Below are 13995 nucleotides of genomic sequence, written 5' to 3' on the forward strand. Positions count from 1 at the left end.
TGTTTAATAAATGGAAGTATGCATGCAGGCTGTGGTCATTTCAGCAGGAATATACAATATGTTTTAACTGAACCTGAATCACAAGGACTCCTCACTCTGGCATCGTGTAATGTTTTCTCCACAACAGCAGGCAGGCTGCTTTAAAGCAGCTTTACACATTCTTAGGTCGCCACTTGCCCGTGTACATACAGTACTTTCTGATAAACATATTGCCTGTTTCCAGCGTTGTACATTCACGTGATTCTAGTTTTCGTAAAACTTCAATAATGCGATCATTTATCGCCATATAGCTGGTTGGAATTTCTTTTAGTGTGCTCAGCCAAAACTTTGGCTTGTCACATCACTTTGCAGATGTAGGATGGCCATATGGATAAAATCACAGTATTTGTATCACAATATTTATAATTTTATATCACAACATGAATTAGCCCTCATCCAGGAAGTAAATTATAAAACGTTCTCTGGTTTCATCTTATTTAATGAGAGAATTTGCTGCTTTTCTCTGTTTAATGTTGATACCAAGTGCATCTGTTGACCAGATGACATTAGCAACTTCAAAACATCACCTTGGGCTCTTGCGACTTTTCATGGGCATTTTTTTCAGTATTTTCTGACATTTTATAGACTAAACACATACAGCCCTAATCCTCAAAACATATCAATACATAGCCCTGATCCAGGACCGCATACTGCTTTACTGGGTCCTGCATGGTTATCGCCCAGAACTCAGACACATTCAGTCACAGATCCACTCAGAAAATTTGTTCCGGGAAGAATATTGAAACTACAAACTCACTGGATGGTAGGGAAGTCCACGAGCTGAAAAAGGGTCTTTTCCATTAAAGTCAATGCTGAAAATTAAAAATCAGCACTCAGCACAACAATCAGGCAACACTGAGCAGTGCGCTGCTGAGAAGCCCTCCAGCTGCTGAGCGAGGAAGGAGTCCAATGAGTTCGCATTTTCAAATCAATTAATCTATTGGAGACTCAATTGGGAATCTGTTTATAATTAAAATAACCAGGCAGGAATGTCTGTTTTTGCCTTATGCAGTGAACAAAACGTGTTATAGGGCTACTCCAGTGGTTTAGTATTGCACTTCCACATACTGTAGCTGGGGGACTCACTAGAGACAGATTTAAGACAGAACGGTCAAATTCAAAGCAGCAGAGGCAGTTAGTCTCCAGTAAGGATCAGGCTCCAAAATGCTGGTTCCCTAATGCAGCCGGATAGCGTCTTAATTAGACCCTCCTAGCCTGCTAAACCCCACACCTTCAGTTCGGAATGCAGACTTTCTGTTTAAAATGTTAAGCCTCAAGCCAAAGCCAAGATTTCCTCTGATGACATCACTATGACATCACCGTGGTTATTTTTTCAAACTTTGGAAAACTCCCTCCAGAGCCACAGATGACATTAAACAGTACTCCTCTTCATGATGAGTGTGCCTTTAATAATGAAAGAACTTCATCACATTGATAGAAAAACCCTGCAGATCCATTATTCGCAACATTGCCTGCAGTGGTCCAATACAGCCAGAGATATTAGAGGAATAAACGGTATCTTTGACATTTGACAAATGTATATCGTCTAACTGTACCCATGCAATGCTGGTGCCATGAATTCTAGGTGGTATTTGCATTGTGCCCCCCCATCCCCAAAACCTCTCTCTCTCTCTCTCTCTCTCTCTCTCTCTCTCTCTCTCTCTCTCTCTCTCTCTCAAAACCTAACACCATTGAGTCTGGTTCTGCTCGAGGTTTCTGCCTCTTACAGGAAGTTTTTCCTTGCCACTGTCGCCAAGTGCTTGCTCACGGTGGGATTTGTTGGGTCTCTGTAATTAATATTATAAAGAGTTCGGTCTGGACCTGCTCTATAGGAAAAGTGCAGTGAGAAGCTTCTGTTATGAATTGGCGCTGTATAAATAAAATGGAATTGAATTGAAATTGAATGATAGTTCCCTTCACTCCCTCCATCCTCTTCCTGCCTCGCTGCCTCTGTGAGTTGGAAATGTCGGCGAATGGTTAGCTCGGATAGATAGATCTGAACAGAACTATCTGAATGGATAGAACAGATAGTTTGATGATCCCAGGAAAGTTCAGACGCCACCAGTTACGCTGCTGCTGCTGAAAATACTGCCCTCACAAAATGTAGCCTAGTTTTCTCGACAAAGCTGCATCTACAGCAATAACCTGCTTCTGTTTATTTGTGCTGAGTGCAATACTGTAAGGCCATTTTAACCTATGACATCATTATCATATTTGCTCGCTTGTCGTTTGTTCGGGCTATAAATAGTTATCAGTGCGCAGCAGAGGATCGGAGCTCGTCTCTCAGGATTTTCCATCCTAGTGTGGCCTTTTAGCACCTGAGTGGCAAAGCACACAGATTTGTGTTTGAATTCTCCTGACATGGTTCATCTTTGTGGTTCCAAATCAAGCAAATATTTTTTAGTTAAAAGCACTTTCTCTGCACACACACACACACACAGCTGAGAGGGAGTCCTGTCCCTTGTGTTCTGTCAACAGTTGGGCCACGTCAGCTGTTCTTTTTGTGTTGACCGCAGTCAGCATACAGTCCTGGCCTTGACTGGAGGGCCAATGGGGGAGCTCTGTTCCTCCCAGGCCCTCTGACACACACACATACACACACAGTATAATGTTAGTCTATCTGCACGCAGCAAGACGGGTCACCCTGTTACTCCAGGTGGAGTGAGAGAAGGCTGTAGAATAGTGTTTCTGTTTTGATAAAGTGGGAGCATGGTGTTCCCACCACAGTCTGCTTTATCAGCTAATCCGCTGTGGTCGGGCTGCTATTCTGTGTTTACTCTGTCCTTTATTTGGCTGTTAAAGTTCACAACTCACGTAAACTCACACAGCTCCTTTCAAGGTCAGACTGTGTTTGTGCGTTGGTAGATATGTGGCCTGGAACAGTGGTTTAGAAAAGATTCCTTTGGCCGTTCAGTTTGAAAACCTTTGCATCATTAGTGTTCAGGATTATTGAGTTGCATGCTATAACGCTAAACAACCGACATGTTTTGAAGAACACTGGGGTCAGTGAAATCAAATCGCACCGTCTTATGTTTGTAGGCCTGGCCGGGTTAACTATTTAGGGAGCCCGACAGCAAGTTAGGCTCCCCCCATCTCCCACCACCTGTGAATTGTGTACGTGCCTTCTTGCCTCCACAATGTATACAGCAGACTAAACATGGCAGATTTTATTATACTAACTGACCCCAGGTCATTTAGGCTGTGGTAATTTGATTAAACAGTATCGACAATATACTTTTTATTCATTGTTAATATATACAATAACTAAGATAAGGCTTGCCCTACTTGATATTGAACTTTGCTGAACAAATTCCCTCACAATTTGCAAACAATCATGTTCTTGGGGCCCGGAGCAGTTGTCCAGTTTTTCTTGTATATAGGCAGCAGCCTAGTTGATAGGGAGGATCATTTGTGACATAAAAGTTGTTTTTTAATGTCCCCTGACTGGCTGGCTTAGCAAAATTTGACTCAGAAGTGAATGAGACAAACTATCAGTCATAATTTGCCACCCAGATGTATTTGATGCACTTAAAGTCTGGTGACATTATATATTTTTCTTATTTTCAACAAATCCCATGAAAAGACAACGACCAACAATGAACTGATCCAACTAACGAGTGTTGTGTGTGTGTCACAGCTGATGGATCTTCTTCCTCCACTGTCGTCCAGAAACTGTTAAAACCCATCAGTGAGCCGCTCTGCTGCACTGGGTGACATGTTCCTTCATCACCATGAACACACACACTGTAGCTTATTCTGACTCAGCCCCACACACACCGTCCTGCTGCCCCAAACACTCACTACAGCACCACATGTGGATTCATCCGCCGCTGGAAATAGTCCCCAACAAATTAACTATTTCCTCCCATCTGACAAGTTTCCCTAAAAACTAAAATTGTCCCGGCTGTATTAGAAAATAGCCAAGCCTTTAAAAAAAAAGTATACTGTATATTTGTGACTCGTGTTTTGAAATTGACATATTCAGTAGAGATAAATGGACTTGGGGCTGAGCACCACAGACAGGTTTGGGAAGTTGTAAAGTATTGAGAGACTAACATAGTGTCGGTTTCGATCGTTACATGGGATTTGTTGACAGTAAGAAAATATAGAATAACACCAGATGTATCCTTTAAAGGATAATTCCAGTTTATTACAATTCGGGTGTTATTTTGTATTTCTGTAGTTATGACCATCATTTCCATTAGTACTAACCGAAGTGTACTCACTAAGTTAATTGCTTGGATCTGGAAACGTGGCGACAGCAATGAAAATGTCGAGGAAGAAGAAGAAGAAGAAACACGAGCAGTCAGATGATCAGAGAGGTTGCAAACAAATCCCCAGGTTAGTCAGAGTTACTTAGAAAAGAGAACAAAGGCGAATGGTAAGATTATTAACCGAAGTGTCAGTTGTGAACATCCATCACAGTTTCCAGACTGACGTACTGCTGCAGCTTTGACCCACTCTGCTTACTGGTGGTTTGTGCATACAGTTTCCTCTTCAGTGAGAGATTATTACAGGCATTTTGGGTGTGTTCACTTTCAATTTTACCTCCAAATAAAGTTGAACTGTTGGCTTATTTACAACCTGTCTGACTAGAGCTGTGACAATTAGTTGATTAATCGATTAGTCGAGCGAAAGAAAAATCCTTGGCAAGTACTGTAATAATCAGTTAATTGTTTGTGATTAACTCTTTTCAGATGTGAGGATTTGCTGCTTTTCTCTGTTTTTATATCATTACAAAATGAATAAGTTTGGGTTTTTGGACTGTTGGTCTGACAAAACAAGACATATGAAGACATCATCTTGGGAAACTGCCATGGAAATGTTCTCATTACTTTGAACATTTTACAGACTAGTCCAGTAACTGAGAATAAATCAGCAGATGAATTGATAATGAAAATAGTTATTAGTTGCAGCCCCTGCGTCTGACAGCTCATGCTTCTTGCCCGTCAGACTTCACTGTAGCAATGTAGCCCTGATCCAGATTGCAGCAATTATTTTAGTGAATGCAATTTTATCATAAACAATAGAAATAATGGCCAAATAAGACCCAAGTTGTAATAAACTGGAATTAATTCAGACCTGCTCCAATGGATCTGCTCTGTGGCCAACAGGAACAGGAAGCTCCACTTTGTAGAAATGCATTTTTTCCCCCCAACCCGTTTTGCAGCAAGTCACCCCCTATTGTGCTGTGATTGGCTACTCGTTAATTCAACGCATCCTTGTGATTGGATGCTAGCTCTCCATATCGGTGATTTGGAGAACAAGAAGTGTCACATAGCGTCATCTGAACCGGGCAGACCTGGTCACTGGGAGGGAGAGCCGTGAGCCTACGCTGGACTGGGTCGCTCAGAGAGAGACAGCACAACAACTGCACTTCTAATATATTTTATATATTAATAATAATAATATTTTTCCTTTTTTTACAAACAAAATTGTGCACTTTTGGATTAGTCCTGTCTCCAGTGCATCGAACAGTTGCTCTTCACTTCCTCCCTAGGATCATCTCGTCTATGATGGGGTGGCCTAGTATGTGTCCCTCCACTGTGACTTATTGCCTTAGCTGGTTTTTCTAGTTGGTCTTTATTACGAAATAGGAAAGATCTGATTAGTTCATTTACCACACTGACACTAATATTTTGTTATCTTACACAGTTCTCTAACGCTTTGTTTTTCTCCATGGCAACGCATGGTTCAAGACTGAGTGTAACATGTTCATTGAATAAAGTTATGTTTATGAATACATGGTTGGCTGGGAAACAAATGTTATATGAACAAGGGGTTACATTGAGTTCCATCCCCTCTGTAGATATAAGGATATAAAATATTTAAATTTGTATTATTATTACTTTATCATCAACGTCAGTAGTGTCACTAGTGTTGCTAGCGGGACAGAAAAACCAGTGGAGCTAGCATCCAATCACAGCGCAGTAGGGTGGGACTTGCCGCAAAATGGGTGGGTGGGGGGGGAATAACACGATAGAAATATGTTTTTGTAGCCTTTTATACTTTTTTTTTTGGTCAACCATTATTCATCCATGCAAGGTATTTGAGAACACAGTTTTCCTGTGATATCATACATCAAATGCGCACTGAGAAGCTTTCTGGAGCACGTACAGTAGCTTCCTGCTCAGGCAGCTCTCCATCACATTACTTTCACCCATAGCCCGAACAAGCTGAATGTCCTTCACCCATACCAAAAGCTGTTCTTCTGAGAATATTTATTTCAGACCTGGACTCGAGGCTTCATCAGTTCAGTGTGTTTACGTGTGTGTGTACAGCGCTGCAGGAAATAAGCGCTCACTGGTCAGCAGCTCAGAATGTGTAGCGAATCGGGAGTCAAAAAAGTGAACGCTGCCAGAGGACATATGAAAATTGGTCGGGAATTTAACAAAGTTTTGACTTTATGAGTAAGCACATATGCCACAGCTGCTGTGGGCAAGCTGTGAAATAGGCACTGTTTGTGATGCATTTAAAGCCAAAGCAGAAATACATTTCACACAGAGAACACTGTAGATTTTGAAGCCCGAGGGTGGTCTTGACAGGCTGCCATTTGAATACAGAAGATGAGAAGAATATATAAACTTTCAAAAGGAGAATACATTTTGGAATCAAATATTCATGGAGGGTGTTGGAGGTAAAAGAGATCTGCTATGTAATATGATTCTGTCAATGTTTATTCTCAATATATAACACCCTGTATGCTGTAGGTTGCTTGTTGTTCCTGTATTTTAAATATCTTACGCTGCTGAACTTGCACAGTTAATAAACACTGTGCAAAAAAAGGTGAAGAATCTGGTCATTTGTCACACAATCTGGACAGGCGTCGGAAGGCAGTGGCTAATGAGAAATTGATGTATTGCCAAATGCAAAGTGAAGAAGTAAAATTCTTATGAGGCGAACACAAACAGCAGCACAAACTCCATGGCCGCGTTAAATGACAGCTGAATAACACAGATCCTGTATATGCATCTCCTTTCATTTTTAAGACTATTTTCCCTAAACGTATCAAGACTGCTTTGAATTAGCCCCCTGGTGTGAGATCATGATATGAGATTGAAAAGTTAATGAATCTCCAAATTAACAGAAAATTATTTTGCCACTCATAATGACTTAATTGTCAGTTTTAATGTCAATCTGATATGATTTCCAATTAAAAATGTATTTTCTTCCATAATGACAATAACCAAGCGGCGTCAAATCATGTTTTCTTGCGGCGACTGTTGTACCTCCTCATAAGTCAGCATTTAGTTTGACCATATGTCAGCAATGCAGTGCAGATATTTCTCTATACAGCATATACTGTCTATTTCAAATGTAGTACTTTATTGCTGTGTGTGTTACAAAGTGTGACATGCACTGACTGGAGCACAGGGGTCAAGTGTGTTGATGTGTAGTTATATGTGTTATTTATTGTGCCATGCCCACATGGACTTACAATTACAGCTGCAGCGGTCAAACATTTGCCAGAACATAACATCTGCCACAAAAAGGTTCCTTTCCTAAAACATAAGAAATCATTATATCATGAGCTACAAAACCTAAAATGGACTTTATCTTCACTTTCACCTACATAAAATACCAAACAAGTATTTTCTATTCAGGGAGACACTACACTGTTGTTGTTTTTCATGAGACAATATGTTTGTAATTCAAGTTTGTACCAAACTTCAACAGAGCATCTTTCCTTATACACAAGGAACAACGTGCGCTGAGCATCTTGAATATTACACTGTAATCTGTTTTGAAAAGTGAAAACTCAGATTTCACCTCACGAATGCAGAGACGTCCATGCAAAATGTCCCAGTAAAAGATCTTTCTAGTGAGCCACTATTCAGGCGTATTCACAAATCTGTTTGAAAGTCCAATCATCTCACATTTCTATCTGATATTTGGAGGTTCCCATCACATGTCACCACTGATGGCCAAAGCTTATCAACTCCCCAAAACAGACTGTGTTACCATTCACCTGCTCACTGAATCATCATCTGAAACAGGACACACACAAAACGTATGCAATTGTGTGTAAGTGTGGAATCCCAGCTCTTTACATAGTTTGACTTTACTCAGCACTGATCCCAGCGCTCGACCTGCTGAATGAACTAACACACTAATACCCTCCTTAAAGGTACTGTATGCGACATTCACTGCCACTAAATGTCGCACTAGAGCACCAGCATCTCAGACCAAAACAAACTGACACTACGGCACACCAGACTCCATTGAGAAAAACATTCATTTTAACTTGCAGAAAAGTCAGACTCATCCAAAGTAAAACATTTATGTATACTGATCAGTATATGACAGCACTGTTGAACCAAAATTAGAAGTAACTGCACTTCCTGCAACTAATTGCTGCCTCAAATGTACTATTTGTGTTTTACCACAAGTCTGCACTTCCAGCACCACACAATGCTTGAAAGAGATTATGTATTTGATAGTATACAGTACGGTCATGAGGTTGCACAGACATTGGGTGATAATTAGTATAAAGGGGATGGTTTGAATGGAGTTATACATATATTGAGGAAGTGAAACATTTGGAAACATTGACGTGAAACTGCCCTGTGCATAAATTAGTGAAGGTTTATGAACTTTCTCTGTCAGACTCCTTAAGAATCTATATTAATATTTAAATACGTTTTGACTTTTTCCTTGAAATATTATTTCAGATCCTTCGGAGAGGGGCCACTGGCTCTGTGCTGAGTCGTGTTTATTGATGATCTTGGCAAAGTGGGAGCATGGAATATTGTTTACTGGAGCAGAACAGTACAAATTAGATTGTTTTTTTTCTTGAACTCCTGCCAAGCAATAGTTGATCTATAAGGCACGAGTTTTAAGACACCCTGAGTTTTCATTGTAAACAGACACAGTTTTGTTTACAGTCTACATTTCTCACCATATGTACTGTGTGCATCTTTAAGACCCAACAACCGTACTGAATGAATGACCTCTAAAAGAAGAAAAGCCTTTTTTAAAAGCGGTATAGTTTGCATTAGCGGTCGGTTGTCTTCTTTGTTGGTGCCTTTGACGGTGCTTTAGCACCAAAAACTGTTACTTTGCACTCCAGACAGCAGATTTCCCACATGGCTGGTATCAAAAATCTGTTAGAAACTGCACTGAGCTTGTTGTAATATTATTTGAGTAGTATTTTACATGATGTGGCTGACTGTAGTCTTGACTGACACTGCTGTGATTAAAAACAAAACCGAACTTAGCTGACAAACAGACAGACCACATGTCCACATCTTCCCAGCTACCTGCAGGTCCACAATCTTCTTTTTTTCTTCCTGCTATCCATTTACAATAGAGTTGCACAAAGTGGAGCCGCTGCCAATGATAATTGTCATTATCGATAAATATGCCAATTATTTTCTCAATTAATCGCTTTGTTGACAACCTGTCAGAAAATTGTGAAACATGCCCGTAATTTCCCAACGCCCAGGGTGACAAAGACAAGTGGCACCTTGGAGCAGCTGAAACTAGACTAATTGCTTTTCTCTTTTTTGTCAACATTTTTGAGGACTTGGCGATGGCATTCAGTGTGAGCGCCTGTGTTGTGAGCAGTCAATCGAACCGTACAGTGTGAGCATAGGAGTTTTGGCTGTGCAGAAAGGGTGATTAAAGTCTGTGGTAATGCAACATACAAGATTAATAAAATGGTACAGTATCTTCGCAGCTAAATGTGTTTTGAATATAAACTGCTGAAAAATGGCTTCTCACAGGAACAGGGAATGGCAGCTCTGTGAATTTGTTAGTGTAAGTATTTTTTAATTTATTAACCCATTCAGCCACTGCTTTGCCTGTTTACTCTTATTCAGGGTCACTGTGGTTTAGAGCCAGTGTGTGTAACCAAGGTAAACGGCTAATTGCAACAGCAACAACCAGAAGCTGTGTATTTACTTTTTTGCCATGAAACTGGGTTACCATTGGCATCCATTGCATTGCAACTGTTATGAATCCAAGCTGACTACAGTGTCCTCAGCAGAGTAACAAGCTACTTTTCAGAGCCCCCTTTCAGGCCTACAGGTAGTGAGTGAGGCGGTTCGATCCCCGGCTTCTGTCATCCAAATAACAAACTGTCCTTGAGCAAGGCACTGAACCCCAAAGTGCTCGCGATGGTTAGCATGGTTAGTGAATGGCAGCTCGCTGCCATCAGTGTGTGAGAGTGTGTGTGAAAGGGTGATGAGAGGAATTTTGCATAGAAACATTTTGGATTAAAGTGCTATATCAATGTAGTCCATTTAAACAGATGTCTGTATTCCTTTACCTTTTGAAAAAACAATTCTGGATTCAGATGCCAACAGGCAGACTTAAATTGTTATTTATTGCCAATTATTGATCATTTAGAAACAATGGGCCTCATGCAAGAACCACTCGTATGAACAGATTTGTTTTTAAGAGTGATTTAAGAAAGCATTCACCAATTTTTTTAAATTTTTAGAATTTCCTCTTCGGCACGAACAAAATTCAGGAGTGGTCCAGACCTGTCGTATGTGTAATGGACAGACTGTCTGCCTCTCTACAGGGGAAAACCCCTTGTTTGACTTAAGAATTATAATATTAGAAATACGTTACAAAAATCAACTGAAATATGAAATTTAAAAAATGCAAAATTAATTCTATGTCCATCAGAGGTTCAACTATACCTTTTCCTTTTTAGGGCCCAAGCGCCGACAGGCGGCAAAGGCCCTATTGAAATGCAAGGAATTATTCTTTGATTCTTTATGATTCCAACTTTTTACTAATAAATCACATTTTTGAGGGCCTAAAGGTGCTTGAAAAGTTGTGAAACTTTGTACACTCATCAGGATTGGTGAAAAATGTTATATTTTATGGGTTTTGGAAATGGGCGGGGCAAAATGGTTCTGACGCCCCGTTGAAATTTTCAAAAATGCAGTTCCCGCTACGTTTCACCTGTGTGTACGAAAATTGGGAGGTACATGTATCACCCCAAGACATGCAAAAAAGCCTCTTGGAGCCATACCCTAAACCCAAAAGGAAGTCAGCCATTTTGAATTTAATGTGCACTTTTCTGCCATTTTTCGGCATTTTCAGGCTCCGTACTTTAACAAACTCCTCCTAGAGAACTGATCGGATCGAATTTTCGCAGAGCAATCTAGACCTTCATGATGAAAAGTTGCTCAAAGCTTGAGTTTCTGTCGAACGATGTGGCTGTTAAAGGGCGGCGATGTTTCGCCATGAAACAGGAAGTGGTTGTAACTTTACTGTACATGGTCCCATCTAGTGATGGGAAGTTCGGCTCTTTTCAGAGAGCCGGCTCTTTCGACTCCTGAGCGGCTCTTAATTTAGGATTTTTTGTAGGCCTTTATTTTACCATAACTTTGCAAAAATTGTTAATGGTTTGTGTGTTGAAAACCCTTGCATGTGCAGTATTTTTATGAGAATCCTTATAATTACCTAATTTTGTGCATTTATTCTGTAACCCTAACCCTAATCGTAACTTGCAGTGGACTCTACTGCAAGTTAACGACACTGAGTGGAGCGCTGCTCCACTTCTCAGCACCCCCCTCTCTGTTTTTACATAATGGTATGATCCCATATCCTCACATCTGATTGGCCGCGATGCCATTGCTGACCATCTTTTGCGCAGGACACATCACTAGTCCCATCTGAACCAAACTTCACATGTATGATAACAGTCCCGCCCTGATCACATCTACAGGCCAATAATGATGTAAAGTCATAGCGCCAGCTAGTGGCAACAGGAAGTAAGCCTTCCATGGCAAAGATGATCTAATTTGCATGAAATTTCATGGTGTGGTCTATGCATGATATTCTTCAAAATGCATAAAGTGTGTTGTCTAGTGCCACACAGTGGACACAGGAAGTGACATTTAATTCCCTATGTGCAGTGACCATCGCCAAGATCACAATTCAGAGCCGCGTCGAACAACCGGTGTCCGGAAGGACGCTGGAGCTGCAGCCGCCCCAATGTACGAGGGCCCGATCATCTCATTTAATTTTCATAATCATGAAATATTTAAATATTATTTAAATATTTTATTGCCATAATTTGGCAACTCCTGCAGTTCAGTAGCTAGGAAAATCAGATCAGATCATAGATAAATAATCATCAAAATAATCACACAAAACACTAAATAACTATTCCCCTGTGGCCACTAGCCTCACACTGACAACAATAATGAAGCTTGCTACCTGCTGCAACAGTGCTAAACACCCGCTACATGTCTGTAAGCAACACTGAAATGCCATCTTTAGGGAAACAAGAGGGTTAGGCATGAACATGTAGCGTCAGAGACACAGACTGACGATGTGTATGTATCCTGTATTAGTATATTGCTTTACATGTATTTTAATGTCCTAAAAGTTGCACTTCAAAAGCTTGTTAATTTATTAAGCACCACGTTTAACTTACTTACTTATTTATAGCTTGCCATTAGCATACATTGCGTAGAGCAGTATTGCTATTCACTCAGATGGATGACCTCAAACTATGCTCTTCCTGATGCCGTCCATTTCAGCGCAGATGATAACATTTTTCTCTAGGATTGTATCAGGTGTGTAAATGGAGGCCATCTATCATTCAGCTGAAGCCATTTCTCTGCCAGCTGCAGGACCTCTCTTTTAGATGGGCTTGACCGCTGCTCATCCTTTATATCATAGTGGACCTTAAGGCTCATTGTGGAACTACCTGGAATTGCAGTTTCATCCAACGCCTTGTCAGTTATCAGTGAGGCAGACGTGGGCCAGTGTACATGCAGGTTATGCTAGAGTTCACAGTTATGCCAGTGGGAGGAATGAAAGTTCAATGTGCCAGCAGGAATTCACTTTCCTCTGGATCATGTGTTTGGTCATTGACATGATAACTGCTGCAGGGTATTTTGTGGAGGACATGATATACACATATGATAAACACAACAAATGAGGAAATGTGTCAGCTCTACAGTGTGATGAATGCATGTTGAGGCTTTAACACAGACATACAAAGATCTTTCCCTCTTCTTCTTCCCTCTCCTCACTTCTCCCGTGAGAGCTCTTTTTTTTGCCAGTGTTTTGAACTTTGACTAAATGGAGTCAGAGCAGCTGTCATCTTTGAACAGTACCAATTTGTCTTATGAACAAGCTGTTTTATGATCATCACTTGGCGCTTTTCTCTCCTGTCTGTTAGCACCTCCACACCTCAGCTGTCACTCTGCCAGACGCCTGCAATGATTGTAGGGCTGCAAGATTAATGGTATTATACACACACTTCAACAATAACTGACACTTCTGCATAGGAAGCTGCTGCATCAAATCAAACACTCCTAATTTCTCCCAAATTTAACTTGTCTGTTGTCGAGTTTATGTGTCTTTGCTCAGCCAAAGATAGTTTGTGAGGGCTGAAGCTCCACTCCGTGACAACAGTGTACAATCGCGAGAGGACAGTGTTTCTGTAGTCCCAACAACTCCAACAGAGTGATACATCTTCTCTCTAGCTGATCGTGTCACATCAGTGTCAGGAGTCCCATGCTCCCAGTTAAACTTTCATTCATATCATATCAATAATTTAAGCTTATAAATGTAATAGTTTTGAATCAGGACCTTCACTATTTGGATCAAGTAGCTTGTGAAAATTAAGGTGTGTCAGATGTAGTAGCCTACAGCTGTTATTTCAATGTGTCAGAAACATATTCAATCATAATTTAGGTAAATATAAGTATCTGATCAGACTTGGTACTGGCAGATGGCCAATCTGACTCGGATCGGAATCAGGGCCAAGAAAACTTGATTGGGACATCCCTCCTAACTAACTTATTAAATGCACAAGACATTGATATTTTGGGCGCAGGCTTCATCTGATTATAGGTAAGCTGTGTGTTACAGGTCGCCATTTTCATGTAGTTTGGAATCGGCTTCCTAAATTAGCTAAGCACTATGTCGGCGAGTGCCATGTACATATATAAACACACACAATTGGACAATACAAGAAAA

At 40.6% G+C, this 13995-nt stretch overlaps 1 protein-coding gene across 1 annotated transcript in view; it reads left to right on the plus strand.

Annotated features, from left to right (window-relative positions):
• The window catches only part of iqsec1b (IQ motif and Sec7 domain ArfGEF 1b), a 208351-nt gene that overhangs the window by 1151 nt on the left and 193205 nt on the right, over positions 1-13995 (plus strand).

Source organism: Siniperca chuatsi, linkage group LG2, assembly GCF_020085105.1.
Source record: "Siniperca chuatsi isolate FFG_IHB_CAS linkage group LG2, ASM2008510v1, whole genome shotgun sequence".
NCBI lineage: Eukaryota > Metazoa > Chordata > Actinopteri > Centrarchiformes > Sinipercidae > Siniperca > Siniperca chuatsi.